Genomic DNA, 19,664 nt, shown 5'->3' on the forward strand with positions numbered 1-19,664 from the left:
AGTCATAAAACACACAAATGGTTAAATTTTACCTAAAACACATGAAATGACGCCTTTTCCCATCATTTTGTTTTACAAGAGATATTTTCATTTAATCATCCTGCAACTATAAAAATATTATCTATTGTATTTCATCAAATTTAGTTTAGTATTTGAATGGTTTAAATCAAATGTCATAGATGATTCATTATTAAATAGTTTGGATTATAGGTCTGCATTCACATTTATAATCAACTTAGATCGGGACAAAATGAAGAATTTTCTAATTTCAAGAAAGTAAAAACTACAAAGTTCCGGATGGAATTAGGTGGCACCAAATTACATTTGACTCATATAAATTCTATCCAGCATTTGAAAATGACAAGAAAGATTGAATTAATCCCATAATAATATCATCCAATGCCAATAGTAAAGACTATAGATTTTGTCAAGGACTTGGGAGTTTATTATGTTTGTGGCCTCATGTTGATGCATGTGTTTTATCTCTACTATTCATCCATGACATTTGTGTTGCATGTGTACAGGTGGCTGCCATCAATTGTGAAATCTAGTTTGTTGATTATAATTTCAAACCTGCGTTCATCCACGTGGGAGAAATGATACAACAAGATAATGTATTGATAGGCCCACCCATATCCTGGGAAGCAAGATCGATGGCTTATCTCTGAAACAATCCTACCCGTTACTTTTTCTGCAGCTTAGCCCACTGCGTATTTGACCGTTAACTGCTTTTGTTTTCCACACTGATCAGATATAAAGATATGGGCGGACTGATTTTCACATCACTCTTCCACGTGTACTCTGGAGAGATGTCCCTACCATACATCGTTTCTCCCGGCTTTTTATGGTATCCTCTCTTGAGGAGTCACCTGTCAGGGTGGTGTGCCGATCCGGACTATGCAACTAAGGACCCCATCATAGATGGGTCATGTCGATCGGACCGTATTTTCTTTCTCAACCATTCATTTACTGGCCATCCGATTTAAGGGTTAGTATTGGACATTTGAGAGATTTTTGCAGCTTTGATCATCCACAACAGGCCCTCTTATTTGATGGTCGGTAGAGATTCTGTAAATAACCTTGGGTTATCAGTTTGTATAAGTTGAAAACAAGTTCAGTGATCCAAACCCATAATGTAAAGAGGAAGATTAGAAGTTCTACGGCTGTTGATCAAATGATTCAAGCCTCAGGCATCTAAATTGACAGATCGGGGCCAAATAGCAAGATCAGTAAAATTCCATTGTCTGATGGATCGTCCATCGTAGTAGGGTACATATTTGCTTCTGTTTACTTAGAGAGTGGAAGATGAACCAGACAACCACTATGAAGCGAACGCATGGGTCAATCGAAATCCAAAATAAAAAAACCATGACGATGGATGATCCTGAACATAGGGTACCAAATGGAGGAGCATGCATCCCTATGCATATTAGCCATTAATTAAAATAACCCTCAATTATAGGGTTGTCAATGGGCTGGGCTTGGGTTCGTCTCGGCCTGGATTTTTAACTATTTCAAGTTGGGCCTTTGGGCAGGCTCTATTCAAAATTCTGATTTTATTTATTTATTTTATTTTAGTTCAAGCCCATCCCCCAGCACCTTACTGAGACTCGATAAAGTTGTTGAAACCACCATATTTTAATTCCATATCTTTTTTTTTTTTTAAAGCTTCTTGAACACTTTTGGCTTTTTCTAAACAAAAATGCCCACTTGCCAGCCGTTCTCGGTACACTAGTAGTTTTTTGCGTAAGTTGAGAGAGAGTTTTAAGAACGAGGTGTGGGCCCACTAAGTCAATGATTGTGGCCATCCCTTAGTTGATCTGATTCGTTTACTTTAATCGGATAGCCGTGAACCCACAGTAGGATCATTTTAAAAATAATAATAAATTGGAGCTTTCTGTAACTCAAAACTGCATTAACGTTGTGAGTTAATTCTGAACTATTTCCTCCAGTGTGGTTCATCTATGATGAGTTTTGCTCGTAAACTTGCAAAGATGACATGAAATTAAAATTCATTTCATGTGGACGGCTTGGATATGCTACAAGACGATCTAGTAGGCCCAACACAATATGTGGGATGTGTTTAATAGGTAACTTCATTGCACGGGAAGGCCATTTGGCATTTTCTTTCTTCTTCTTTATTTTTTCACGTGAGGGGACCATTTGACCGTTAGGATTATTCTCACCTTCATAGGACCCACTCCGGCAAGCTTTCGGTGTCATTCCCTCCATTCTGACAAGCTTCTGAGTGGTTTGTTTTTTGTGAAGATTTCCGACCACACTCTTCAACGTAGAAGCTATAATGGCCAAATGTAGGTTTAGGTTAGGATAATAATGGTTTTTTTTTTTTTTGTATGTGTGTGTGTGTTTTATCGTTGTGTGTGTGTTTTATGTGTACACGTGTGTGTGTCCCCACTTTCATGTGGGCATTAGCAACGTCCCCAAACCTTTTAGATGGCACATGGTGTGTGTGTGCGTGTGTGTGGCCCCACTTGACTCGAACTCAACTCGGGTCTTAAAAGTAAGAAGTTCAAACTTAAAACTAAAAAAAATCTTATCCTACCCGATCGGCCGGCCATCCCTTTCTTACCATTTCTTCCCTTACCCAACCCATCGTGCTCTCTCTCTCTCTCTCTCTCCCCACTCAGCAACTTGCCCGTGCTCGACTCAACGTCTACCCAACTCGGCGTTTGCCTAACTCGGTGTTTGCCTGACTCATCTTAGCCGCATGGCCTGTACTTGGCCACTCTCTCTCTCTTTCTCTCTCTCTCAGCACCCATAACAAGATACCTCCATGGCTCTATCTTTTATATATATATATATATATATATATATATATATATATATTGAATATTTGATTTGGGGGTTGGGTTAGGCGCAGGTTGGGTTAGTTGGGTTGGGTTGGGTTGGGTTGGGTCAGGTGTTGGGATGGGTAAGGTTGGGTGCTGGGTTGAGTCAGGTTGGGTGTGAGTGCTGGAAGATGGGTTGAATCGGGTTGGGTGTGGGTTGAGTCGGGTGTGGGTACTGGGTTGGGTTCGATGTGGGTGCTGGCAGATGGGTTGGGTCAATTTGGGTGCTGACAGATGGGTTGGGTGGGGTTGGGTTTGGGATAAGACTCGATTCGACTCAACTTGAGGTAAGCTCGCCTCGACTTGATTCACTAGCTCGCCTCGAAAGGTTTGGCTAGGGCTGTACACGAGCCAAGCTAGCTCTGCTTGAACGACGACTCGAGGCGAGCCAAGCTTCGTATGACCTAGCTCATTTTGAAAACGAGCTGATGTCGAGCATAGTGCAGCTTGACTCGACTCGGTTCAAATTCGGCTCGAGTTGACTCGAATATATATTATATTATATTATATTTACAAATAAAAACTTAAAACTTAAAACTAAAAAAAGCCTACCCTATTAGGCTGTTCATCCCTTTCTTACCCTTTCCCTTTCCCTTAACTACCTGTTGTGCCCGAGTTCCCTCTCTCTCTCTCTCTCTCTCTCTCTCTCTCTCTCTCTCTCCCCCTTCTCCTCTCCCCACTTGGCCACTCGCCTGAGCTTGACTTAGTGTCTGCTTGACTCATTTCAGTTGTACGGCCTACACTCAGCCAATCGCACAAGCTCTCTCTTTCTCTCTCTTTGTAACATCCTGAATTTTCACGATCAGAGTTTTTACTTGTGCCTGAGGAAATCGAGTGTTAATAATGTAAGAGGTTGGATGTCTCAAGGTCTTGCCATGAGTTTCCTCTCATCTAGATTACATCAAGTTACATTCGTAATGGTAATCATTCACAAGAACAAAATTAACTGCATTTATCATTCAAATAAATAAATTGTCTAATGCTCTCTCAATGGGAGCTTATTACAATAGCTGAGTTGCGTAGCAGAAGTATAAATAAAATAAAATAAATCATAAACTGTTTTCCTATCTAGTCAGAAAAATCTTTCATCGGGAGATAGTCTTCTGGCTCCTCCACCTGTACATCACCTGCATCATCTATACGGTTGGGGAGGGTCAAACGCCCTACTTATAGTGATGATTATCCTTTAAGATTAACAATAACTCTGGAGATTCATAAAAGAAACGTAAGGGCTTTGATACGTCTCATATTCCACTACTACGAGGGTATCAGTATGCACAAATAAGCTACATGAGATGCATACTTAACAAAGTGTGTGCGGCTCATCATACGTAGTGATCATCACAATGTGTAATTCAATTCATAGGAGACTCGGATTGCCCTGCATTCTCACACTAAGACCCCATTGATTGCATGGATTTACGATTATGATATTGCTTAACGGCTTGAATTAATCGTGTTTGTAATGCAGGGTGTGTTTAAGAGCCTAGACTGAAAAAGGGTGGTAAATGCATGGATTTGACGCTCCAGAGTAAGGGACGCACTCCAAAGAACCAAGGCTGAAGAATTTACATGCCAAGGATCCGAGGAAATTAAGCCATTCACGTTAAAGAGGCCCGAAATTGGTGAAGAATGCAAGATCACATAGTTCCTGCCATCTGATTTTCTCGAAAATTCATACATGGCCTGAGAGATATAAATAAACCGTACATATTAAATTTCAACCATTGGAGATCTCGAGAAATGGGCCAACGGACAGATCAGGCCATTAATTTCCAATTTGGGGCCCACCTAGTTTCTGGATACGCTGCAATTTTGGACTCAACGCCTGAAATAAGGCGAAAAAAATGGATGGACGGCACAGATTTCTCTCGAACATCACGATGAACCCATATGTACATTGCATGTACATAGGGTACATGTGCACGAGAAGTGCACCGGACGGAGAGTCCGGTCAAACAACGGGCTGACCCGAAGTCCGTTTTTAAAAAGGAAACAGCGTCCGACACTGTTTCGACGGGTGATCAACGTGGGCCCCACTCGCTCCTCAGTTCGATGATCCGCTTCGTTCATTGAAATCAGGAGGTCAAACTGACCGTACCCTGATCGGTTTTATGATTTTTTTCAGATGATGCATGTACATGAAGGTTTTGTTGCAGGATGGACGGCGCCAAGAAAACTTCCGCGAGTCACCACGAACCTAGCCCAAAACCGATTATGATCTACCGATTTTTCACGAGAAACTCGGTGGACGGAATGGATTTCTCAAAAACAACATCAAAGTGGGCCCCATCAATTCGACAGCCATCCCCTCGTGCGCAGGCCCTGTTTCCGCATCCGGTCGAGTCCAGGATTTGCGGGGGGTAGTGGGTCATGATCGTTAACATTTTGAGTGATCCAGACCTTCCAATATGTCCACAGGGAGGCCAATACCCTAGCAAAGATTTCAGAATTGTCAGGTAGGTCGATATTACGCCGCAAATACACTCCAAATGGAAGACGTTTTGCGCTTTTGCTGCGCATACGAACTCATTTACGTAAACAGACTGCGAAAGCTCTCTTGGTGCGGGATGGAGACTTCGACTGAGTTGTACAGGGGGGTCTTCTATAAAAGAGGGGGGAGAAAGCATTGAAGGGGAGTTTTTGGCTTGGTTGGAAGGACGAAAAAGGCTTGGCTGCTGGGCTGGAATAGGAATTAAGATCTGGTTTTTCTTTCCTTCTTGTTCTTTTCTTTCTCTTTTTATTTTTATTTTTATTTGCTTTGTTTAAAGGGTTCAGCCAATCATGGTCGGCTAAACCTCTTAGCTAGGGCTAAGAGGTGAAGCCTGTAGCGAGATGGGAGATTCTATTTTGTGCTTCTGATTTAAATGCATGAACTGAATTTATTTTTTATTTTTGGTTATGAAAGGAATGTTTTTAGTCTTTAATGGTTCGTTGTGACTGAAATTACAATAGGGTCTGCAATGGCTTTGAATATTTCCTTTTTTCCTTTTGATGTTATGACGTCAGGAAGCCCTGTTGTTCACCATCGTCTCCTGGGCATGGTAGGATGATGGTACTCTTCCTGACATTCATACATCACTCAGATCGGTTGTGAATTGGTTTGATTTTGTTGTTTGCTTTGTCTCATGGGCATGGTTTTGTGATGGAATCCACTCTAATTTACACCCGTCTGATCTCATGAAAACTAGATCAAGTAAGTTTAGTTTAATTTCCATAATTCTTGATGCAGGCATAAGACCTCCCTGATCTCCACAAGTGGATCCTCCGAATCCCTAGTTTCCCTCCTCTGAATTCCTTAAGTTTTAGATAATTATTCCACAATTATTACTCAAATTACAACTCGAATTAGATTTCATCTCATTCTAGTTTTAGTTCTAGTTAGTTTCAGACAACGTACAGATATCGGTCCCTTGGGATTCGACCTCGGTCTTACAGAGTTTTTTACTACATCACAACCCTATACTTGGGGAGTGAACAAGTTTTTGGCGCCGTTGGTTACGTTTTCTGAAATTAACTAGTTTTAGGATTAGTTTAAGATTAGGATTTTTCTAACTTTAGGTTTAGATTTTTCTGATTTCTAGAAACTAACTTGTTTTCCTGTTTTGTAGGATTCCGACATAAACTCTAAATTGGTAATTCCTTCCTAATTTCTCTACTTTTTTCTACTCTTAAAATTAGGGCTTAAATTTTAGAAAATTTCTAATTCTCGTATCCTCCTATTTGTAGGAAATAGTTTATTTTTAGAACTTTCCTCTTTTGTTTTTAGAAACTAGGTTAGTTATTTCCCTTTTTAGAAATTAACTTTCTATTTTATTTTTAGTATCTTTCTAATTTTAACTCTTTTAGAATCTAATTTTGTTTCCTAATTTTCTACTTATAGAATTTTTGTTTAGAAACTAACTTTCCTATTCTGTAGGCCTTTAAAATAGAAATTTCTAATTCGGTGAGTTCTTTCTCTACTTTCTATTTTTTTTCAGTTCTCTTTTAGTAATTTACTTTCTAGTTAGACTTTTCTTCTTTTAGAAACTAATTTACCTCTATCTTTCTTTTTAAGGATTTTCATTCTAGACCTTCTCTTTCGAAACTGACTTGTTTGTTTTCATTTGCAGGTCTTTAACTTAGGGCCTCCAATTTGGTAACTTTTTTCCAACCCTCTCTTTCTTTTTAGATTTTCTTTCTTAGGATTAGGTTTCAAATTTGATTGAGGGCTGCGAGTGTTTCATGCTCAAGTGGGCCCGTGACAACACTCGACGTCTCTTGACTGAAGGAGGATTGGTTGAGGGGATGACTATCCATCGCAGGACTAGATACCGCTCGAAACCCCCTGAGTTAATTGAAGTTATGGTTGAAGACCAACCTCCTCTACTTCCACCCAGGGTGGAGGATATCCAAGATGAGAACGAGGTGCATCAGGAACCCCAGCCTCATACTTTACGAGATTATCTACAACCGGCGGGAGTGAGTACGCCCTCATGCATGATTTTCCCTGAAAACACAGGACAAATGAACATCAAGCCAGGAGTTATCCAACTCCTTCCCAAATTCCATGGACTTGAATCAGAGAGTCTATATTTACATTTGAAAGAGTTCAATGAGATTACAGCTACATTATGTTTTCCTAATGTATCTGAGGATACAATCAGGCTGAAACTCTTTCCTTTTTCCTTAAAAGAGAAAGCTAAGACGTGGTTACATTCACTGCGTCCTAGATCCATTGGCACATGGAACAACATACAGAGGGAATTCATAAAAAAATTCTTCCCACATCATAAAACGATTACCTTCAGAAAAGCAATCATGAACTTTGCCCAAAAGGAAGATGAAACATTCTTCCAATGTTGGGAAAGGTTCAAAGATTTGGTCAGTTCATGCCCACAACACGGATTTGAAACGTGGCGCATTACAAATTTCTTCTGCGATGGACTGACATCTTCCATGTGCTAAATGGTCGAGACAATGTGTAATGGAGAGTTCATTAATAAAGATGTCGACGAGATATTAGACTACCTCGACAGTCTGGCTGAAAAAACACAATCTTGGGACTATTACCCAATGGCGAACACCACGTCTAAGCCGACTCAATTAAAGGAGAAAGGTAGATTATATCTCTTGAAAGAAGAGGATGATCTCAAGTGTAAAGTGACTACGTTCATAAGGAAAGTTGAGGCCATGGAAGGAAAGAAGGATAAGGTTAATGAAATTGTTTGCGGCATCTGTGATTGCAACATTCATACAACAACTCGGCTCCCGAATTCTCAGGTACCATGGGTGCCCTAATTGGCTTCATATTTTAATTACATTTGGATGATCTCATAAACAATGGGAGATTTAGCAAGGCATAAAGCATAAGTACATCATAAAGCAGTATCAATTGCTATTAAATATAAAAATATCCAAACCATGAATCCAAAATCATCTAAATAGGGAACTAGTCCCACCCATACATGACCCAAAGCGACCAGGGCCTTGGTCCATACCCCGCGGTAGCCTGAACTCAAACTAAAAGGATCCGCCGAAAGTTTGGAAGCAGGGAAGCTCCTCCTCTCTATCTATGCTCACCTCGCTCGGCTCGTCGAGCTCTGCCTCACCTGCATCTAGTAAAGGGGCTGGTTGGTGTTTTAAAACACTGTCCCAGAGTGGGCGTGAGTAGCTAACTCAGTGGTTGCTATTAGCCTTAAGTTATAACAAGCATCGATTATACAATGAATTTAATGAAAGGCATATATTCACAGATCTCTAACTAATCTTGTTAATGCATATGCATCTATTATGATATGATGTATGCCTTCACAAGAACATTCTCTCGAGCGACTTCATCTAACGATCGCACATGACCAACCACCCTCATTGCGACCTCAACTGCCGAGTTGCCAAATCCTAACTAATGCAATGCATGAATAATGTTAGCCGAGTATTTAGTTAATTTTATTCATCCAGCAGATTGGAGAAACTGGTACACCTCACGTATCATTGCCCTCAACTGGTTGCAAGGTCAGGACCCCATAATCCTTGATCCCATTGGGTTCCCCATCTCCGATTTCAAGTACATGTGGAGTGATGAGAAGAGGGATCGCTCGCGATCACTAATTAGGGGAGGCTCGTCACCCCAGCATAGCCTGACAGCTCAGACACAGTGTCTCATTCCACCATGCCCGGCTCTCGAGTCAGTGGATCGGTTTCAAATGGTTATCAATGGGCTTCAATGGTTGAAGGGTATTCCAGGTTCCATACAGGCGTGAGCAGACAGGGTTAACAAACATGGTTGGTCAGTAAGCGAACTAGACCGTGTGAGTTCAGGCGAGTACGTGATGGACGACATCGAGTACAAGCGACCCATGTAGTCCAACTACTATCGCCCATTCGCATCCACCCAAATTCGCTGGTTTAGCTGCAGGATGGTCCTACCAACGGGACCACCTTCTCCCACTTCAGTTCCCTGACTAACCCATGGGTTTATGCCATTTAATAATGTTCTAACAATTCAGGATTTATCTTCTACACGAGTGAAGTCATGCTCTCATACATTAAATATAAAATCCAGATTTTTATATAATGCAACTACTAACAAAATACGAAATTAATGTGCATGTGTGTTGTAATGGGTTATTGAAAAGATTAAGAGTTATACATCATTCATAGCACAAACATATAATAAGGATTAATGCAAGCACTAACATACAATAAGGATTTTATGCAATCAAACATGCCACAAGGAAGGTTATACTAAAATCATATATGGAATAAACATGTCACACGAAAATTAAACCTAATCATGTTGAAGAACAAATAAACAACATTCAATCATTTCTTAGAATTTAGGGGGACCTATCATGTAAGGTCTTGGCTAGGTTCTCTTTATAAATTTCTCAAGTACATCATCCTAACATTCTTAATCATTAAACTCATAGTAGAATTGGTGCTATGCCACCTAAGGATAATAGTCTACACCTTATGATGAACCGCTTGATCCACGGCGCCCGTAGGGTTATGGTGTTAGGAAATTATTGTTGAAATGTCTAAATAAGCATACAAGCTTATAAGATTTGTGATAAACAACTATTGAAACCCTAAGTTATATTTGAGATTCAACACTTACCTCTAACCATTATTGGCAAAGCTCTAGCGATGACTCCGGCTACGGCGAGGCGACTAGAGAGAGGATGATAGGGTGGATGTGCACTGACACTCACACCCCAAGCTCTTTCTCTTTTCCTTTCTCCTCTTTCTCTTCTGCCTCTCTCCCTTTCTTTCTTCTAGGGAAAACTCGTATGGGGAGAGGGGGTGCTTAAATGAGGCCCTTTTATAATGCTAGATTTGCTGCAAATAGCCCCAAGGGTTGGGTTTTTACTATACTAGCCTTATGGGAGGGTTTTTCTAGCCTTTAGGGCCCACTATAGGGTGTACATATTGATATACACCATATGATAGTTAGCCTTAATGATGATCTACGTATGGATACGATTAGTCCACCATTTGGATGCGTCGATCAACAAATATGATTAGAAGTCTGTGCAACGGTTACTGATAGTCGATCGGGACCGCTACTTTACAGATATGAGCAAGAAAATATCCTTACTCTATGTGTGAAGTTTGGTAGTAAACTGACGGTTCGAAATCCTCAACTTCGCATAAGAGTAGACGACCCAATTCACTTAAGTTTCAGCTTCTTCCTTTAAGGTATTTACACTTTTCATGCACTCGTCCTTTGGCTCAAGTTGAGCGGTTCTGGACAGTACCCAGGTCCGACTCCCACAATGAACGTCAAGCCCAGTAAGATGGATATTATTCTATAATTTTGGAACTGGTGGCCCACTAACGAGCGGTCTAGAGCTTGTTCAGAAAATCGAGGCATTTCTACAATGAATTTGGTATTGAGATTTCTCGTGGACAATGATTAGGGTTTGGATTAACTATATTCATAGTGTGACCTATTTATAGCTATTGAAATGGAGATTTGGTCATAATTACTCTAAACCATTGGTTTTAGGTTAAAAGAATAACGGGGTTGATTTGGTCTATTAGTCAAGATCCGGGCCTTATCTGACTCGACTTTGGTTAGATCTTTTATTTAGTTATGCTTGTCTTGATTAGTTAGCAATGGGTAGGTTAGAGTTGGGCCCAATGTGAGTAAATCATGGGGCTAAACCTGATATTCAAGTGATCGAGCGGATTCATTGGCTTCCTACGGTTGATTAATCGGACTTGTGTGGTTCTTTACTGGTACCACCCCTGTATAAACTAACATTGAGTGCTAATGGTCATTAAATGATATTATAAATTAATTAATAGAAAAATTTTCAAAGATTTTTGAAAATCTAAAACAGTGAAAATCCAGGACGTTACATTAGTGATCATGGATTTGGGCAACCTCTTCGGCAAGGTGTTACAGGTGGACACCATCAGCAAGTACGAGTTATTCCAGGGATTCACTCGAGTTAAAGTTCTCCTTCATCCTGGGATACACCTTTAGCGGGTGCTCAAATTGCATGTTGATGGCAAGATTTATCCGGTGCATCCTGTGAAGGAATAGGAGCCAGGGCTGGGGCTCCTATCGAGGGTCTAGAATCCTAGCGGCATATAGAGGAGCTCGTATAGTACTACGCAGTGGGTGTAGGAAAATTCCAGGCTGGATGCTTCAGGGAATTAGGTGAAACCAAAGAGTAATGCATCCTAGGTGTTTGTGGAAATGTTGATGCCAACTATCCCATTCAGAGGGCTAATGCGAGCCGCCCCAGTGTTTTGACAGGGGAGGGGCCCATCCGCTAAAGCAGCAGTATTCTTCTTATTAAGGCTCTCAACTCCAGAGTAGATCCACCCGAAGACCCTCTGATGTCCCCCTCCCTGAGGGAGAACTGCTCATCCAGATAGCTGAATTTACTGGCTGACAATACAGAGATAATGCCCCTTAGGGATTTATTTCTGGAGTGGTATGCTAAGGTCGTCCGTGCCAATGAGTCTAGGGAGAAGTTCAGCACACAGGAAGCTCGTATCCATCATCCCAGCCCTCCCACTATCCACGCTCTTTGCCATAACTTTGTAAGTAAATCCCCCATTTCTTTTTTTAGTTCCACTCTTTTGCGGAGTCAATTAGATTGTGGGTCTAAGCGAGGGGCTGCTGAGAGAGTCGAGCCATTCAGATCAAGATCAGTTGGGAGCCTCCCTCTATTCTCCTCACCAAGAGGCCCTCCCAGGGGTGCCTCCCCATGCCTCTCACCATCCTCGTCAGGCCTATCTCCTCTCACCTCCCCTTGGCTCAGGACACCTTCTTTGCTTGTTCCCCCATTCAAGGGAATGGGGCTCGAAGTGAATTTGTCCCCATATTTCTCTGAAGCAGGGAACCGACTAGGAGGCAGGGTCTCCCTCTCGAAGGATGGAGTTGAGGAGGCTGTGGCTTCCATCCTCATTCAGGAGGCAGAGATACAAGGTGAATTAGCTGAGGAAAGCTAGCTCGTGGAGCAGGAACAAAGGGTTACAGAGGGTCTCGATGCTCCTCAAAAGATAGTAAAGAAGTCCAAGTCTCTCATCCCAAGGAGGAAGGGAGGAAAATAAAGCTCCCTTAGCATTTCCTCTAGTGGGGAGTGAATGTCCAGGCTGAGATATTCGAAGAAAAGGGCCGTCACAAGCGGAGTTTCTCATGATGGATAAGATCCTAGTGTGGAACGCCCGAGGTGTAGGCAATCGGCCTACTATTAGGACTCTTAAGAGACTTATTTCTACCCACAGCCCGTGGATAGTTGCTATCATCGAACCCATGATTAGGGAGTCTAAGAGGTTGGAGGTTCGGCTCAAGCCGGGGTTTCACAATTCCTTCTCCAACAGTGATGTTGGAGGCAATATCTGGGTTTTCTACAAGAATCTGCCTTCCTTTTCCATCCTATATATCTAAGTCCAGCCAGACCCTTCTATTGTGGCCAGCCCCCAAGCTCTCCAAACCCCTATCAAAATGTCCTTTGTGTATGCCAGTTGCAGTAGAATCCAGCGCGGGGCCCTCTAGAAGGATATGGCCGCCCTTTTTAGGTCAGTGCAGAGACTATGGGCCCTAGGTGGAGATTTCAATGCAATTGCAGATGTCTCAGAAAGGAGAAGCTGCAGAAGCTATGACAGTGGTAGCTCCCGGGAATTCGTTGACGCTATCAGCGCTGCGGGGCTTCTGGACACGGGATTTCTTGGAAACTCCTTCACCTGGTCCAACAATCAGCAAGGTCAGACGAGGGTGTGGGCTAGATTGGACCGAGTTCTCATTAACACCTCTTGGAACAACAACTTTCCTTTCTTCAAGGTCGAACACCTAACCTGCCCCAACTCAGACCATGCTCCCCCTGCTGTTGGTCTTTCCTTGTTAGCTCACCTCCGGTCCGAAGCCTTTCCACTTCCAATGGATGTGGTTCCAACATGTTTCTTTTCTCCAAGTGGTGAAGCATGCCTGGGATATGGAAAGCGATCCTCAGCCGATGGCTAATCGTCTTACCAGGTTGAAAAATGTTAAGAATCATTTAAAGGCTTAGAATAAGGATACTTTTGGTCATATCTTCTCCCTCGTCAGATAAGTAGAAAATTCTCTAGTTGATATTGAAGTGAAGCTTCAGGACCTTAATGCTTCAGAGGAACTGGAGAATTCTCTCCACCTAGAGCTGATGGAGGCAAGGTCTAACCTTTCTAGGATGGAACTTATGGAAGAAATCTTTTAGAAGCAAAAAGGAAGAAATAGCTGGTTGGAAGAAGGCGACAGAAACACCCAGTTCTTCCATGCCTCGGTCACAGAGAAATATAGGAGAACCAGCATTCACTCCATTGAGCTGGACACGGGCACTCAGGTGGAATCTCAGGTAGATATTAAGGAAGCATCCGACAGGTTCTACCATAAGTTATTCTTGGCGGAGGCAGTGGTCCATGACAGTGACCTGCTCTCAGCCATTCCAGAACTAGTTTCTCCAACAGACAATGCTCAGCTGATGGCCCTGCCCTCCGTCTTCAAAGTGCATCAGGCTATCTACGTCCTTCCCAGAGATGGTGCAGCAGGCCCTGATGGTCTATTGGGTGCATTCTTCTTGGGCTGCTGGGATATCGTGGGCTTAGATCTCCATAGGGCTGCCACATCTCTTTTTCAAGGTGGGTCTCTGCCTAGGGCTTTCACGACATCCCTCATTTGCCTGATCCCCAAAGCTGCATCCCCAAAAAGATTCCAAGACTTCCGCCCTATAAGTCTATGTAATTGCATTTACAAGATCTCCTCTAAGATCATTGCAGCCAGACTCAGCCTACTGCTCCTGAAGCTTATATCCCAGGAGCAAGGGGCTTTTGTCCAAGGCCGATCGATCTCAGAGAATGTTGCTTTCATGCAGGAATTGCTGAGGGAGTTAAACAGGAAAGTTCAAGGGGGTAACATCGTGGTGAAACTCGATATGGAAAAGGCATACGATAGGGTCGAATGGTCCTTCCTTAGGAAGGTTTTGGAGTGCTTCGGGTTCTCTCAACCCTGGACCGAGCTGGTGTCTCGATGTTGGCGCAATTGTTAGTTCTCGGTGCTAATCAATGGAGAAGTTGGAGGCTTTTTCAAATCTACTAGAGGTCTCCGCCGGGGAGATCTGTTGTCTCCAAGTCTATTCATCTTGGTTTTGGAAGCTCTAAGTAGAGGGCTTAAAGGCCTGGTTGCAAGAGGCTCGTGCCTCCCAATCCAGCCACGCCAGGGCTTTCACTTAGTGTCCCACCTCCTTTTTGCAGATGACACGCTGCTTTTCCTCAACGGGAGCTTAAAGTCCATCCATGCCATGAAGGCCTTTCTTGACTCCTTCCATCGAGCATCTAGGCAAAAAGTTAACTTCCACAAAAGTAGCTTCCTCTGTTTGAATCGGATTTCTCTGGCCAGGGCCTCCTCCATCCAGAGAACGCTTGGTATGACCAGGGCCTCATCGATTCTCTTATACCTTGGGGTTCCAGTTTCGGGAGGAAGGATTAAGAAGGAAGCTTTCCAGCCGCTTATTGATAGGGTCGATAGTCGCATCAGTGGGTGGCAGCGAGGTGCCTCTCACAGGCGGGTAGAGCATCTCTTATACAGCATGTCTTAAGCAGTATTCCAGTCCACACGGTGGCAGTTACACACGTTCCAACAGTGGTTTTAAATGCTCTTGAGAGTCGCTTCGCCAAGTTCTTTTGGGGCTGGGCCGAAGGTAAAAGAAAACTCCACTGGAGGAGATGGAGGCACATCGCACTGCCTAAATCAGAAGGAGGCCTGGGAACCAAAAACCTCGCTGATGTCATGCAGGTCCTCCGCCTTATGATGGCCTAGGCTGTCAAGTTCAAGAGCAACCACAACTTATGGAGTTCCTTCATGAGAGCCAAGTACAGAGAAGACCTGTCCGATACAGGGCTAGCGCATCTCTCGGCTGGGGCCTCCCCGCTGTGGAAGAAAATAAAAAATCTCCACCGCTGCTGGAGGCTTCAACACAATGGCATATCGGGGTGGGAGACCTCGACCTTTGGTGAGTCAACTAGTCGGGCCTAGGCCCTTTCGAAGACAGGGCACTGAGGCCAATCCTGATGGAGCTGCAGGCCATGCAGGTCAGAGACTTCCTGGGCTAGGAGGGCCCTCTGCCCCCTTCTGCTGTTTTTAATTTCGTCTCCCAGGAGACGGTGGATTCCATCTTTCGTGGGGGTTTTTGTACCTCACATGACCCTGCCTATCCGTTCTGGCCTTCGGACCCATCGGGCTCTTTCACGGTTAAATCGGCGTGGACCAAATGCAGAGAGCCAAGGCCGGAGTCCCTATGGGGTAAGAAAATCTGGCACCCTCAACTCCCTCCCAAAATTTATATCCTAGTTTGGAAGATCCTCAAAGGTGCATTGCCTATTGACGCCATTGTCCAATATCGGGGTATTTAGCTGGCCTCGCGATGCTCCTGCTGTGATGGTCTTCTAAGCCAGGGGCTGGAGGTGGAGTCAGTGGCTCACCTGTTCCTCGACAGTGCTAGGGTTGTTCGTATTTGGTCCTACTTTATTAACGTCTTTGGGGCCACGCTAGTAGAGACCTATTCAGTCGATCCAGGCTGAATTGATGGTGGCGCACCCCAACTACTGGAGGTTTGTCGGGGCTCCTGAAATGGCTGACTCCTTGCATTCTCTTATGGGAGCTATGGAAGAACCGCAATGTAGCCAAGATGGAAGGGAGAACTGCCCTTATTGGCGTCCAGATCTCTCGGATTAAGGGCTGGACCTTCACCATCGCTAATAGATGGCCTCAATCTCAGTCCGGGTTGAGTAGTCATGCTCTAGCATGTTTTGGGCTGGTTTCCTCACCCTCTCCGGAGAGGTCCTTCTGCGTGGTGTAGTGGTGCAGGTCGCCCTCCAGTTGGGTGAAGTTGAACGTTGACGGGTCGTCTATGGGCAATCCGGGGATGGCTGGTGGAGGAGGCATCTGCAGAGGAGATAAAGGGGATTTCCTCTTCGATTTCTTAGTGGGCTATGGGATCACTTCTAATACGAGGGTGAAAATCAGGGCTATTTATGATGGGCTTCACATTTGTTTCTCTAAAGGTCTAGCTAGAGTTGTGGTTGAGTCTGACTCCTAATTGGTTATTAATTTCCTCTTGGGGACATCGATCTCGGGTTGGAAATGGAAGTACTGGTTGAATAGGATCAAAGTTTTGTGCTCTCTTGGTGAGGTCAGGTTTAACCACATTCTCAGGGAAGGAAATGGGCCGGTGGATGGGATAGCCAGGATGGGCATCGGTAGTCAAGCCTCGGCCTAGTTCGTTCTCAGGGCCGAACTCCCTAGTGTGGTCAGGGGACTCCTCTTCCTTGATCGAGTGGGCATGGGTTTTGTCAGAAGTGAGGGGAGAATATAGCATCTTCCCCTGGCTTCGGGTTTCCCCGTTGTGTGAATATGAGGTAGGTGCAGTGTTGCACTACAGTTTTTTTGTTAGGAGGTGTATATGCTACATGGAATGGGGCTCCTTGAGCCCATATAATAGGTGGGCCTGTCTTTGTGGGCTCCCCCGAGTAGCTAGGTTGTATCATTATCTCTATCAATATATCTCCGGTGGCCATTCCACCTGATTCTTCAAAAAGAAAAAAAAAAAATCATTATTCCCCAAGGATAAATAGTTGGTGTTGATAAATTAAACGATTTCAGAGAATAGAACAGTGTCATGAAAGCTTATAAATGGTAGGATAATAATATCTTAAATCAAGTAAACTTAAAGGAAAGACCTTCACGTAAGTTCAGAAACGTCACGTAAAATTATTCTCAACCATAACCATTATTCGTAACCGATAAAGGATTGATGGTGGTAAGTTAAGTATTTGCAGGGGGAATTCAAAGCATGTGAGGAAACAAAGTAAATTCTAGCAACTCAAATTAAAGTAAGCTTAAGGAATCCCTCACCTCTAGGTTTGATCCTTCCCGGTTGGTGTGTGTCAAAGCTTTAGCTCTTTGACCCTGTATTAGGACTAGTCGTGACTTGAATTATAGATTAGGATTGAAGTGTTGGGAAGGGGAAAATCTATTGGCGAGGATTTCTTTCTCTCTCTTTCCTTCTTGTTTCTTCCTTTTTCTTTTCTTTCTCTCTCTCTCTCTCTCTCTCTCTCTTTCTCTTTCTTTTTCTTTCCTTTGTTTTTTATTTCTTTGTGTGCAACGTCTCAGCTAGGTGGGGGGGTTTTTATAAGGATTATGGAAGTCTAGATCCTTCGTGCGAAATCTGTTCGCAGTCGGAGTTAGTTCGTGGTGTGTAGAGTGTGGGATGAGTTTTGCGAACTCGTCGATGTAGAGCACAAATCACGTCTTGCGTCTGATTGCTTTTCTTATCTTTCTGTCCCTTGTTTGATCTTTCGGTTTTCTTTCTTTCTTTCATAGTCCAGGTTGGTGAGGTCAGGTTTAACCACATTCTCAGGGAAGGAAATGGGCTGGTGGATGGGATGGCCAGGATGGGCAGCGGTAGTCAAGCCTCGGCCTAGCTCGTTCTCAGGGCCGAGCTCCCTAGTGCGGTTAGGGGACTCCTCTTCCTTGATCAAGTGGGCGTGGGTTCTGTCAGAAGTGAGGGGAGAATATAGCGTCTTCCTTTAGCTTCGGGTTTCCCCGTTGTGTGAATATGAGGTAGGTGCAGTGTTGCACTACAGTTTTTTTGTTAGGAGCTGTATGTGCTGCATGGAATGGGGCTCCTTCAGCCCATATGATAGGTGGGCCCGTCTTTGTGGGCTCCCTCAAATAGCTAGGTTGTAGTATTCTCTCTATCAATATATCTCAGGTGGTCATTCCACCTGATTCTTCAATTAAAAAAACCATTATTCCCCAAGGATAAATAGTTGGTGTTGATAAATTAAACGATTTCAGAGAATAGAACAGTGTCATGAAAGCTTATAAATGGCAGGATAATAATATCTTAAATCAAGTAAACTTAAAGGAAAGACCTTCACTAAGTTCAGAAATGTCACGTAAAATTATTCTCAACCATAACCATTATTCGTAACAGATAAAGGATTGATGGTGGTAAGTTAAGTTTTTGTAGGGAAATTCAAAGCATGTGAGGAAACAAAGTAAATTGTAGCAACTCAAATTAAAGTAAGCTTAAGGAATCCCTCACCTCTAGGTTTGATCCTTCCCGGTTGGTGTGTATCAAAGCTTCAGCTCTTTGATCCCGTATTAGGACTAGTCGTGACTTGAATTACAGATTAGGATCGGAGTGTTGGGAAGGGGAAAATCTATTGGTGAGGATTTCTTTTTCTCTCTTTCCTTCTCGTTTCTCTCTCTCTCTCTCTCTCTCTCTCTCTCTCTCTCTCTCTTTTTCTTTCCTTTGTTTTTTATTTCTTTGTGTGCAACGTCTCAGCTAGGTGGGGGGGTTTTTATAAGGATTATGGAAGTCTAGATCCTTCGTGCGAAATCTGTTCGCAGTCGGAGTTAGTTCGTGGTGTGTAGAGTGTGGGATGAGTTTTGCGAACTCGTCGATGTAGAGCACAAATCACGTCTTGCGTCTGATTGCTTTTCTTATCTTTCTGTCCCTTGTTTGATCTTTCGGTTTTCTTTCTTTCTTTCATAGTCCAGGTGGGCTATCAAATAGGTGATCTTGATCAAAGTCTTGTGCTCTCTTGGTGAGGTTAGGTTTAACCACATTATCAGGGAAGGAAATGGGCTGGTGGATGGGATGGCCAGGATGGGCAGCGGTAGTCAAGCCTCGGCCTAGCTCGTTCTCAGGGCCGAGCTCCCTAGTGCGGTTAGGGGACTCCTCTTCCTTGATCAAGTGGGCGTGGGTTCTGTCAGAAGTGAGGGGAGAATATAGCGTCTTCCTTTAGCTTCGGGTTTCCCCGTTGTGTGAATATGAGGTAGGTGCAGTGTTGCACTACAGTTTTTTTGTTAGGAGCTGTATGTGCTGCATGGAATGGGGCTCCTTCAGCCCATATGATAGGTGGGCCCGTCTTTGTGGGCTCCCTCAAATAGCTAGGTTGTAGTATTCTCTCTATCAATATATCTCAGGTGGTCATTCCACCTGATTCTTCAATTAAAAAAACCATTATTCCCCAAGGATAAATAGTTGGTGTTGATAAATTAAACGATTTCAGAGAATAGAACAGTGTCATGAAAGCTTATAAATGGTAGGATAATAATATCTTAAATCAAGTAAACTTAAAGGAAAGACCTTCACGTAAGTTCAGAAACGTCACGTAAAATTATTCTCAACCATAACCATTATTCGTAACCGATAAAGGATTGATGGTGGTAAGTTAAGTATTTGCAGGGGGAATTCAAAGCATGTGAGGAAACAAAGTAAATTCTAGCAACTCAAATTAAAGTAAGCTTAAGGAATCCCTCACCTCTAGGTTTGA

General features: G+C 43.3%; 1 non-coding gene across 1 annotated transcript; it reads right to left on the reverse strand.

Moving 5' to 3' along the window:
- Nucleotides 1–7,631: 7,631 nt before the first annotated feature.
- LOC131234113 (small nucleolar RNA R71) lies at nt 7,632–7,738 on the reverse strand. Its single transcript, XR_009165524.1, has one exon. It is a non-coding gene; the product is annotated as a small nucleolar RNA R71 (small nucleolar RNA).
- Between the last annotated feature and the right edge of the window lie 11,926 nt (nt 7,739–19,664).

The sequence above is a fragment of the Magnolia sinica genome, chromosome 18 (assembly GCF_029962835.1).
Source record: "Magnolia sinica isolate HGM2019 chromosome 18, MsV1, whole genome shotgun sequence".
Taxonomy (NCBI): domain Eukaryota; kingdom Viridiplantae; phylum Streptophyta; class Magnoliopsida; order Magnoliales; family Magnoliaceae; genus Magnolia; species Magnolia sinica.